The sequence below is a fragment of the Daphnia magna genome, linkage group LG2, assembly GCF_020631705.1.
Source record: "Daphnia magna isolate NIES linkage group LG2, ASM2063170v1.1, whole genome shotgun sequence".
In the NCBI taxonomy this organism is placed as follows: domain Eukaryota; kingdom Metazoa; phylum Arthropoda; class Branchiopoda; order Diplostraca; family Daphniidae; genus Daphnia; species Daphnia magna.
The window spans coordinates 5,227,805-5,239,053 of record NC_059183.1 but is presented as its reverse complement, the minus strand read 5'-3'; the positions used below and the strand labels follow the sequence as shown (position 1 = coordinate 5,239,053).

The 11,249-nt window shown below is 40.7% G+C and overlaps 1 long non-coding RNA gene across 1 annotated transcript; it reads left to right on the top strand.

Annotated features, from left to right (window-relative positions):
• Window positions 1-7,832: 7,832 nt before the first annotated feature.
• Window positions 7,833-9,676, top strand: LOC116917951. The gene is made up of 2 exons (XR_006643813.1): window positions 7,833-8,396; window positions 8,468-9,676. It is a non-coding gene; the product is annotated as an uncharacterized LOC116917951 (long non-coding RNA).
• Window positions 9,677-11,249: the final 1,573 nt, after the last annotated feature.

The window sequence follows — 11,249 nt, the reverse complement described above, 5'->3', positions numbered from 1 at the left end:
GAACGCGCACAACAACAGCAAAAAAGAAAGGGGGAAAGCTCAACAAGAGAAGCAGAGAGAAAATATATAAGGGAAGAATAGATTTTCATAATTGAAGCTACAAGTGATGCCAGCACGTCACGATTTCGCTGCTTTTGCTTTGCCTCATTTGCACATCGGCGCAACAGCAAACATATTGCCTTTGCCGTTTTTAATGTTTTTTGTTTTTTTTCTTGTAAAGTTGTTGTTATTTTGTGGGTTAGAAGCACACACAGGTTGAAAGCCTTGAACTGACAGACCAAATAGGGCCGACCATTGAAGTTTTTGCATTGGCCAAAACCACTCTAGTGAAGCAGTCTCGACAGGTGCATTTACGGAAAAATTAGTAGCGTTCCTCACAGCGTTTCCGCCGTCTTCTAATTTGAAACCCGTTTTCAAAATCAAATTAAGCGCCCTTTTAAAAAAAAAAAATGGAGAACGCTGATACCTTTGAGTGAAAGAAATTAACCTGATTACATTGATGAGTCCCGCAACGGTGGAGCGGCGCTTTATCTTTTCTGTTTGTGTGCATTTCGGTTCTCTCTGTTTTTTTTTCTAGGTTGAGGGCAAGAAGAGCCATGGCCACTTTCACTCTTTTAAATTTCTTCTTCTTCTATTTCTTAATCGTTTAGTCGAATCTTCTTCTTCTTATTTCCCCGAATTTCGTTTCATATTCCATTTCATGTCTAATGCTTTTAAACATTCGACCGTTTCGGCGTCCGTTTACTACACCAACTATACCATTGAGGTGTGTAAATCGATGGGCATATCCATTCCGTGTTGTATAACATCCTTTTTCCGGATAACATATGGTGCATGGATCAGCACATAGATCTATATGAAATTCATCGGAATGCTGGATTACGATGAGTTACGATCCTATCGGCTATACGACAAAAAGTCGACCGGATCTTTTGGGTTTTAATCGCCTGACCGATTTTATTCACGTGATTGTCGGGTTTCAACCCCTTATATTGCAGTGCGTGCTGGTTCCCGATTTGCATGTCTCCGTTTGCTACTTTCTTCTTATCTCTTCCATTATTATGATTATTTTGACAAGCAATTGTCTTGTTCGTCTTCTCTTTTGACGTCTTGTTTTCATCGTGAAATTCGTCCTTCTTTTTCCAGGACTTAATTAGGTCACGCTGCGCTGCTTACGCGGTAATGATCGCAATCAACATGTCCCATCGGTGTATGTAGACTTGCAACCGCTTCGCATTCTTCTTTCTGTGACTACAAGAACGCCAAGGCAAAATGTCTTTTCGCTCGTTATTCACGGACATCGTTAATCGTGTGTTACGATAGTCTACCGCATTTCAGGTAGATAAAAAAAAAAGGGCAGTCAGTTTCCTTGAACAGAAAGCCGTCTGGCTTGAATATTTTGTTATTCATCAGTTTAAAGGGGACAATTCTTTTTCGACATTTGTATTGGTGACTTCGACAGCTCGCATTCGCCTCCCACATACAGACAGTCGGATGGGAATGAAAAGATGTTTTAATCTTTGACAATCTATATCCAGTCACATCTTTAATTAAAAGTATGTAGACGGCCACTTTCCTTTTCTTTAGCTCTCGAAGATTGTTGGTGTTTAATAGTTTGATATTGTCTCTCTCTCTACGATTTTCTTGGACATCTTCTCGTTCGTGGCGAGGTTCTTTAAACAGACCGTGATTCATTCAGCTTCGAAGAAACGAAAGGTCACAGTCGTGTAATGCCCAACAAATCTTAGGGCGTTTTGCATCAACCGGACGTGAGGAAACTGATCTTGCACCACAATATAATGGTGTCTTTCGATACGAAAAGAAAAACGTGCCTAATTTAAGGACGCAAACAAATAGCTACAGCCTGTATTACGATTAAATATCGATCGATAAATCAACGTCAGGATACAGTCGTGATTCACACAAAATGTGTGCCGGAAAACGAACGTTGTTCCCCAAAAATATTCAGAGCAAAACTTGTATTTTATTGGGCAACACATTCCTGGTTTGTTAATACAAGACAATGTCACGATCAAAACAATATCATTTCAAATGTCGGACGGAAAACGAACATTCCGGTGATATCCCGAACGGGTACGACTTTGCTTGAAAATCGTCTCGTTCACCTTTGAACGAAAACTTTTGTTTGTTTTTTAAGGATTTTTCCTAAAGTGGAGGAATAGATGTTCTAAGCTCAATATATGCATATAGAGCCAGAAGGGTAAGAAGAAGAACTGTAACCATATATATATATATATGTGTGTGTGTATATAGTAGACCATTCAACTCAAGGTTACGTAAAAATCAGACGTGCCGGTGGCTGACTTCTCCTCATTTGCCTTTCACTCGGTCCCGGGTTTTATTTTACGGGGTCATCAATCAGCCGAGTGACGGGCGTCGTTGCTGGTCAATCCCCGATAGAAGACAAGAGGAAAAAAAAAAAGGGCAAGAGAGTATAGAAGAAGAAGTCCGAGCAACACCCTTTTCCGATTTGGTTGTCTATTGTTTTGTACCCAATTCTTGTTCCATTATCATTCCTCCCTTTCTTCTCTTTCTACGGACTTTATTTTTTTTTAAAGCCAAAACACCAAAACAATCTGAAATTGAAAAAAGAAAAACAAAACAGACTGAAACCTCCGTTGTAATTTCTTTTAAAAAAAACCCTCAGAGCATTTTTGGGTGTATATATACAGCCATGCACTATATAGGTGTGCTCGTGATCGTACCTCACTTTTGCTGGACACTCTTTTCTTGTTTGGTCTTTCGTATAGATTATGTCCCGGCTTTAATAGCGTTTTTGAACGCAACTTTTCGAAGCTCATTACTGTATGGTGTCATCTGATTTTGGCCTTATAATAGCTGATGTAATACTCGAGAAAGATTAGTCTTTTTATTCGACCTTCCAAGGAAAGTCGCTTGAAAAAGGGGGGAAAAAAAAAACGACGAATGTAATGACGGAATGAAGAGAAACAAAGGTCAAGGGTTCATCGCAGAATAATATTCAGATAGTTAAAATGAGCGGTGTAATTCGAACTTTGGAGTCACGATAGCGTCTGCAGGCAATTGTCCGGAATCGGGATGTAAAAAAAAAAAAAAATACCCGAGAAATTAAGAGGTGTTGTCTGGTACATGATCTCAAAATGGCCGAATATCATTATACATTTTTTCAAGAAAAAGGGAAGAAAAAAAATAATATTTATAGTTATGGAACTTGCCGCCGCTTACGGCTTTTAGCCGTCAGAATCACCTGCTCTACTTGTATATGAAGAGTAAACGGAATGAAATAAAAGGAGAAAAAAAATTAATTGTATGAGAGGCACACTGAAATTCAAGCAATCTTGAAAAGATTACTGTCGAGACAGAAGCGGGAGAAAACTGGTTTTTCTTTTTTTTACGTTTCGTGTGAGGACCTAAAGTTTTTTTTTCTTTTTTCAGTTAAAAGACTTTCTCCTGCCGTTTCCAAATGTTAAGAATCACGTTTTGGAGAGATCCCTGCTCATGTTTATTTGATTTTATATACCAAAAAAAAAAAAAAAAAAAAAACTATTTTTTTATTTCATCGTCTTTTTTTCGGGTAGTTGTCAGTTTTCATTTTCGTTGCGGGTCATCGTCTTCCTTTCATATAAAATAAAAATATATTTTTTTCGTGTCGTGTTTTCCTGGTTGTTGTTGACTGCTGCTGAGTTCGTGGTGTTTGACCCTGTTATATGTTTCATGGCCAGCTGAATCTTTTGCCTTTTGTTTTGTTTCTTCCTTCTTCTATTTAATCCCTCAGACTCGATGGTATCGTCTTACTACCCGGAACCAGCGAGTGGTAGGAGAAACGAAAAGAACACACAAAAAAAAGAGAAAACATCACATGATCGACGCAGCAATAAAAAAAGGGCAAAGAAGACGGGCAGCCATCTTTCGCTATAGGCGGCGGAAAGGTTGAGATCAGACAATGAGGAAAAGAAAGAAAACCAAAAGAAAAATTCCCCGACTCACCGGAATGGAATGGGAAAGCAGATAAGCGTTTTTTTTTCCAGCTAGCGATGGGTCATTGTTTTGTTCTTTTTCGTCGCCTTCTTTATTGTCTTTAACTATAAATATTCGATACCCGCACGGATCTCTTGTGATGTAACGGATCGGACACGCCAAGTTTATAGTTTCCAGCTTGCCCACCTGTTCACGACGGACTCGGTCGTCTGCTATAGCCATCCAATTCGATTGTTCGTAAATCATCATTTATAAAAATGGGGAAAGAAAATAGAAAAGATAAAGTAAAAAAGAAAGAAAAAGAGAAAATGCGACGGTCCCAGTTACCTCGCCAGGTAATCCATTGTATTCAAGTCCCGAATTCCAGGAGACGATATGCCGTGATTTATTTTGACTCGTTATCTTTGCAAAAGATAAGCCACAGGAGCAAAAGAAAACGTGTAACACATAAACTGGTAGGAGATTCACAAGTGATAAGATCTCATAAAACAGTTACTGAACACAGAAAGCTGTTTGTGGGCACATACTTCCAAGTTTAGAAGCCGAAGAAGATGAGGACGGCGTGAAAAATTCAAGATGACGTCACGTCACAGAGTCGCATAGCTCAATCCATTAAAACAAAAATCCAGTGAAATGGAACCAAACGAGGATGGAGCCAAATGTTTGCTCAGCCTCGCCTACGCCTCATACATAAGCGCACAGTACGCATGGATAAATAACTAAACAAATATCGGCAATATTTGAGTATCCCTTTTCTTGAAAATCTTTGCATAATGCAAGTTCCCTTTGTTCCTTGGTGACATTCAGGTTTGACATGACTACATTGGAAATCATTGAAATAAAAAAGGAGAAAAAGACGAGCGGCATAATGCGACAGGGGAACACATGAGCGAGTATAACATTGACGCAAAAAAAATCATTGCCATTTCGCAATCCTTTTGGCAAAAAAAAAAAAAGCAAAACTCTCCAAAGAGTGGGCCATATCTCTTTTGTCTGCTGTCAAGGAGAAACGAAGAAAGTCGAAGAAAATTCAAACTTTCCATTTTTGGGCTGGGATGGGTTTTGGGGGGCTCGACAATGTTCAGCTCCGGTTCATCGAAGAGGAAGAACAATGACACTATTGGGCACAAAAAATCCATGCAAAATTCAAAGCGGCAAGACGATCCCTTTCTCAACATCCACGTTGAGACAACATTATCGCCCTGCGGATTGCAGAGGTCCTTTTAACTGAATATTCTGTTTTAAAATGTGTTTCATTTGTGTTGCATCTCATGTATAAGTCGCGTTTTTGTGACCCCCCTGGTGTCAATGCCGTTCGTCTTCCGTTTTTATTGGAACTCTGAGGTACAAGCGAGAGCGCAAGGGTCAACGGGGCCGCACCGGCGATCCGATTATCAAAAAAACGAATAAGCCGGATAGCACTCACACGAACCAGTCACGCCGAAGCTGAGCCATTCACGCTAGTCGCTCGCGCTCCAAGCAAAATGTGAAAATATTTCGATATTCGAAAGTTGGGATTTAACAAGGTTAACGACGGACTGATCAAACGAAACGAATTGGCCTATTGTCGTGTTGCTTCTTTTTGACGTCGACAGTTCAATAAATTGAGGCTTGACACGCATCTAAAAATCGATGACATTTGCATCGCATTCAAAGTGGCCGGTGGATGATTGCGAAAGGCTCGAGGGTAATTTAAATACCCAACATCGAGCCGTTGCTATAATCAAATGCAGCCCGATGGTGGGCATTGATGCAAAAATCGGGCAATATGCAGATTTGACAATCACGACATCCTCCCCGAATTGAGGCCAGGGAATTATTTAAGAGCGCGTACAGGTGGCGTGATGCCATAATAAGGAATGCGAAGAAGTGAGGAATATGAATTTACGATGGTACAAAAAAAAAAGAAATAAAAAAGAAAAGACATTTTTTGCAACTCTGCGATATTATTAATGTTATATATTCTCGTGATTTACAATTGTTATAAAGAGCCGATTGGTGAGAATGTTCATGCAGTCCCTTTCGGAGAAAAGGTACATCTATGATGACGATGACGTTAGAGCCACGTCTCACACGGAGGAGGCAACGATGACCAGAAAGTACTTTCCATTTCAAAATAAGTGACAATATCTAACCCATGGCCCAAGTGGTGTAGCAATAAGAATATAGCGAAGGTGCACAAGTCACGATTCCTGCATTATTTTTTGGCTCTCCCCAAGGTAGGTCACCTGCCCGTCAGACGTTCGTGTCTTGATATACCAACTTTTTCTTCACGTTCTTCGCAACTATGATTTCTTTCTCATCACAACCGTTTTTAGCGTTTGCCACTCGAATTGTTGCGTATAAGTATTCAAACTTCTAGAATATGCCCGTTTTATTTGTTTTTGAACCGATGGTTCTGTTTTTCATCAAACATCTTTCGATGTAGACATCGGAGAGATGCTGTTCGTTCAGTTCCAGTGTTTTGGTTCAATTTTCTGCATTTGACGTTATATTTGAGAGAAACAAAAGAAACGTGAAATGCGGCACGATACAACCTCGTCGGTACAATGTCTTTTATGTTTTGTTGACTTGCTTCTATCTTTGCTTTCTTCGTTGGAATAATCGCAAAGGCATTGTGTCTTTTAATTTTCCCTTATTCTGCATTGTTTGCAATTCAAAAGGGCCATTGTTTTCCCTTTTTTTGTGTTTCTATTCATCCGACAATGAAGATATGCCATTTTGTCGCCTTTACACTGTCATCCATTACGTCCCTGTCAGACCTTCTGAAGGTCGACGTTTGCTATAACGGTCAACGAGTGTGTGTCGCTACGCAGTGAGACGTCGTCTACTGAAAAAGCATATAGAAAAACAAAAGAAACGCGATGAAGCTCGATGATCCCATCACGCGTGACAGTTCTAGACATCGTGCGTATAATTACGGCACATATACGTGAAGGCGAATGAACAACAGGCGAGACCATTCAGTTCGTCCGGAACGATCCCGACTTCCGTGTCGAGAAAGAGAGAGGATCTCACCAGCTCGGCTTGTTGGTTATGAATAACCTTCTCATCTTTTATATATATATTTTGTTTTAAAGCAACAGCCAGCCATTTATCTGATCGTTTGACGCACGAAAATGAAAAATCATTCCCTTTTTCTTTTACCTTTTAAAAATGTATTTTCTCTCGTTCATCAATTGTTTTGGTTTTCATCGGGACGGAGTGCACAGTTGGTCACTTATACGAGACAAGCAATTCGTTTTGTTTCAAACAAGGATTTTTACAAGCTTGCTGATTGCTATGATAAAAGAGGGTCCTTTTCGCTCAGCTGCCTATTGGCAACGAAAGGCACATCCTTGTCCTTGTGTTTTATACATTTTCGCATGTTTTTATTTGTTTCGTAATTCTAGAGAAATCTCGTAAGTGTTTATAGAGAGATCGCCCACACAAAACAAGAACCTTGCCACGTCAAATGGGTTTGCATGTTGCCATTCTTGTTAGTCACAGTGGTGCCTTTTTCGTTCGAAACGGACGTAACGATGAAGCCCTTTGGAAAAGAGAAGAAACAACAATAGAGAACATTTTAAAAAAAGATGAACATTTTCGACAACTTGCTCATGGCCGGCGATGGCGTTTGCTGCTCTTGGCAAGGTAAAAGTCACCATTCCTGCCCTTCTCTCCATAACTGGAGATGCTGGTTACAGTCAGACAGCAGAAGAGGAGGAACAAGAAGGAGCACGCGTATTACTTGGTATAAGTGACCTTGCTGATGAAAACCTAGACGAAAAGGGAAGGCTTATGATTTAAAACGTATTTATCAGACCATAAGTCAACCCTGCCATCTAAACTGACCAAAGACGTGGAAGGTCTGGAAAACCCACATCACCCAAGAGCAATCAGAATGCCAAAGTACATTTTCCACTGACTGATGTAACGTTCCAGGGAAAACCCAGGCACGTTGAAAATTCCTTGAATTTATTCGTGCCCCTAGTCTTCTGATCTTTAAATCCCCGCCTTAACAGAGTCCCTCCGCTTACTCAATGGTTGAATGGGCAACGCAAGGCCTCGTCAAATTTTAAAAATGTATAGTAACATCACAGGATGGTGATTTCCATGTTTGTTTGTTTTTTTACAGCAGCTGCTTCACTCTCTGATAATTCCGCTATTTCATGTGTATTGCGTATACATTTTTATATTGAAGTCTTTTCCCTTTAACCAATTGCGTTTTGGTTGTGTGACCTCCCGAAAGAAGCGACAACCGTGCACTGAACGCAGCTTTACAATGGGATCGTAAATCACAAGACCAACGCTGTTTTTTTTTCTCTTTTTCTAGGGCTCTCTTTGCATGTGTGTACGTGCCTCTTAATGTTTTATGCCGTCGCGTGTCTCGAGCGGATTCTTCATCAAACCGTCGTGACGGAACAACTGAAAATTTGGTTTCCAACAATTTGTTTTTTTCTTTTTTGATTATTTTTCTAAGAGAATTTATTTTTTCCGCTTGTCGCAGGACGAGCCATCCAGTGCGGATGGTACATGCTGCGCCAAATCTCGTTAATTTTGCCTTTCTTTTTATATATCCCTTTCCGACTAATTTGTACGATTTATTGCTGCAATGCTTTAATGTGAAGAAATTCATTCTCTTTGCCTTAATGTTTGCCCCATAAAATTGTTAAATATCTAGCGTGTTTTTTGTTCATTGTTCGACGTCTAGTCGTAAGAGCGCGCACTGCCACTCCCACGCGCAACAGAACTCATTTGCTTGTGTTCTTTTAAATGGTTTTCTCTAGTCTCCTCCTCATTTTGAAATATTCCATCCACTTTCCACTATTTTGCGTGTCTCGTCGTGTACATGTTGTAGACGTAAATATTGTTGGAATAATGCGCGGTTATGGAAAACAGGTGCGGTGCCGGTCGTTGCCGGCCTTGGTCTCGAAAAGAGTCGTCCGTTGCACGGCAACTTATTTTTTTTTCCCATTTTTTTTAGGGGAGAAGAAGAAAAGAAAAAGAAAAATCCAAATTCAGCCAGTTGAAACGTTGAATCAGCTCAGCGTCGACTTGTAAAACGAGTTGACGCGCGTCGGAAGACGAGTTTCGACATCCAACACGGCTGACTTATTTGCCCGTGTTGGCTCTATGCAATGGCCCTGACGCCGAACGGATCCGTGAGAGTATTAGCACGGCACGCACGGCCGCTTCTTATTGGCGTTCATTCCGACTATACACAAGCGCAATACACATAAAAATGCTGCGGATACGCGCCTACTCCGCCGACTGTTCCGCCAAGACAGGCATATAGAAGATGGACCAGTTCTCTCCCGACACCTGCTCGCTTGAAGGAAAGGGAAATCAACGTGTTGGACACACACACACACAAGCGTTACTCATTTTTGGTGAATCATGATCTTTTTTTTTTTTTTGCGGCTGGAGAAAACGGTAAACGTCATGGATACAGCGACCGTCCTTGCCTAATGTGTTTCGACCTAGAAATGGCTAAAAAAACAAGAAATTCCACGCAATTGATGAGCCTTTACGAGCTTGAATGTTTACGATGGTAAGGGCTGATGATATTCAACAGCAGCAAACGAACCGTTGTGAAAATGTGGATCTTTTAAACATCGCGATTTCCCTTGGCCTTCGCTTCCATCGCTTAATGCATTCGTTTAGATTTTACATGATGATACATCTTCTTCAGATATACACGTTTATTTGAAATTGATTACATACGCACGATGTAATCGATGTGTGTAAAGATGTTTGTTTCTTCGGTTTGACGATCAAGTCACGTACTCGTCAAAATGACGAGTTGGTCGACTTGATAATCGCTACCGCCATAATTAAACGAAAATTTAAGAATAAAAAATTTAGACGATAGATCAAACAAAGTGGTGGAAGACCTTCTTGTATTTGGTCGTATTGTTTACCCTCACGGTCAACAAGGAGAGCTAAACAGAGGCATCAGTTTTTTGGACCGGTTGCCAAACGGCTTCGGGGGGCGGCCCTCTTCTCTCCGAGTAAATACCGAGGCCATGAAAAAGCCCATCCGACGTGCGAGGAGGACCGGTAGGCGTTGGGAGGAAGAAGGGGGAACTATACTAGGGGTCGGGAGTGGGATGGATCTTCGTTCAAAAGTGAAAGTAGTCCGCAGGGGAAGAGATGCATCGCCGATGCTCATCTCCCAGCCGCAACTGCGATGCGCTTCGGTTGCAACTTCACATCGTCGGAGCAGGAACCTTGAAACTTTAATTTTATTTCTTCTTGGGATTCTTCTTCTTCTTTGTTAGCCTCACTTTATTCACCTCATTTTACAGTTTTACATACTAAATAATGACAACATGTCCTTCTTCATTTTTTTTTTTTATCTTTAAAATTCCTTTCGTGAAGTCTTTGGCTTGGAAATGCTCCAACAACATAGGCCATAGGGAAAAGCGTGAAAATTAACGAAGCAGCGAGTCCATCTGTTGCTATTTTCATTTCGCCAAAAATGTTAGTCTTTTGGTTGCAATTTTATCTTCATTTCTTTTTTTATTGTTACTGGCTTCTCGTTCCTTCCCCACTTGGCCGACCTTTTTAACAATGGACTTAATTGGGCACGTGGAACAATCTTTCAGGCTGCAACGGTCGTCTATTTTCTTACGTTCCTTCAATTACAGCTTTTATCGCGTTCTTGTATTCCCTTCAAAATGAGTTCACATATTAATATACTATAGACAATAAAACAACAAACAAACAGACAAACAACGATCAAAAATGAATGAAAATGGCTCCTTTTGGGTCCTATAGCTTAGATGGAAAAGCCACACCGATATAAACGCAACATGTTGCACAACAGTTCTTGTAAAATATCAGTCACGGCTATTTTGCCACTTGGCGTGTTGTTAAAACTGTGATACTACAAACGGAGGGAACAAAAATGATGTAACACACTTGGACGGGATTACAAGATGTCGACATCCAAATTTCTCTCATGTCAATTGCCAAATATCAGCGTTCTTTGGCGGGCTCTTTGGCCATTTAGTTCTGCGTTTTTGCTATCGCCGAGCCCATCCACCACGACAAACGGCCATCCGCAATTCGTCATTGGCTTTTTGGCTTGATGCGATATATAATCTTCCAGTCTAAAAAAATGACCCGTTTTGTAAGATCCCGTTCTGCCTGTCAGCCTATCACTCGAGCCGGCGAGTCGGCCATCCGTATCGTCGTAAAACGAAATTGAAAAAAAAGAAGAAACGGCGTTTAAAAAGAAAGTAATCGACGATGGCAAGGGATCGTCTCTCTTTTTGCGTGCCGCA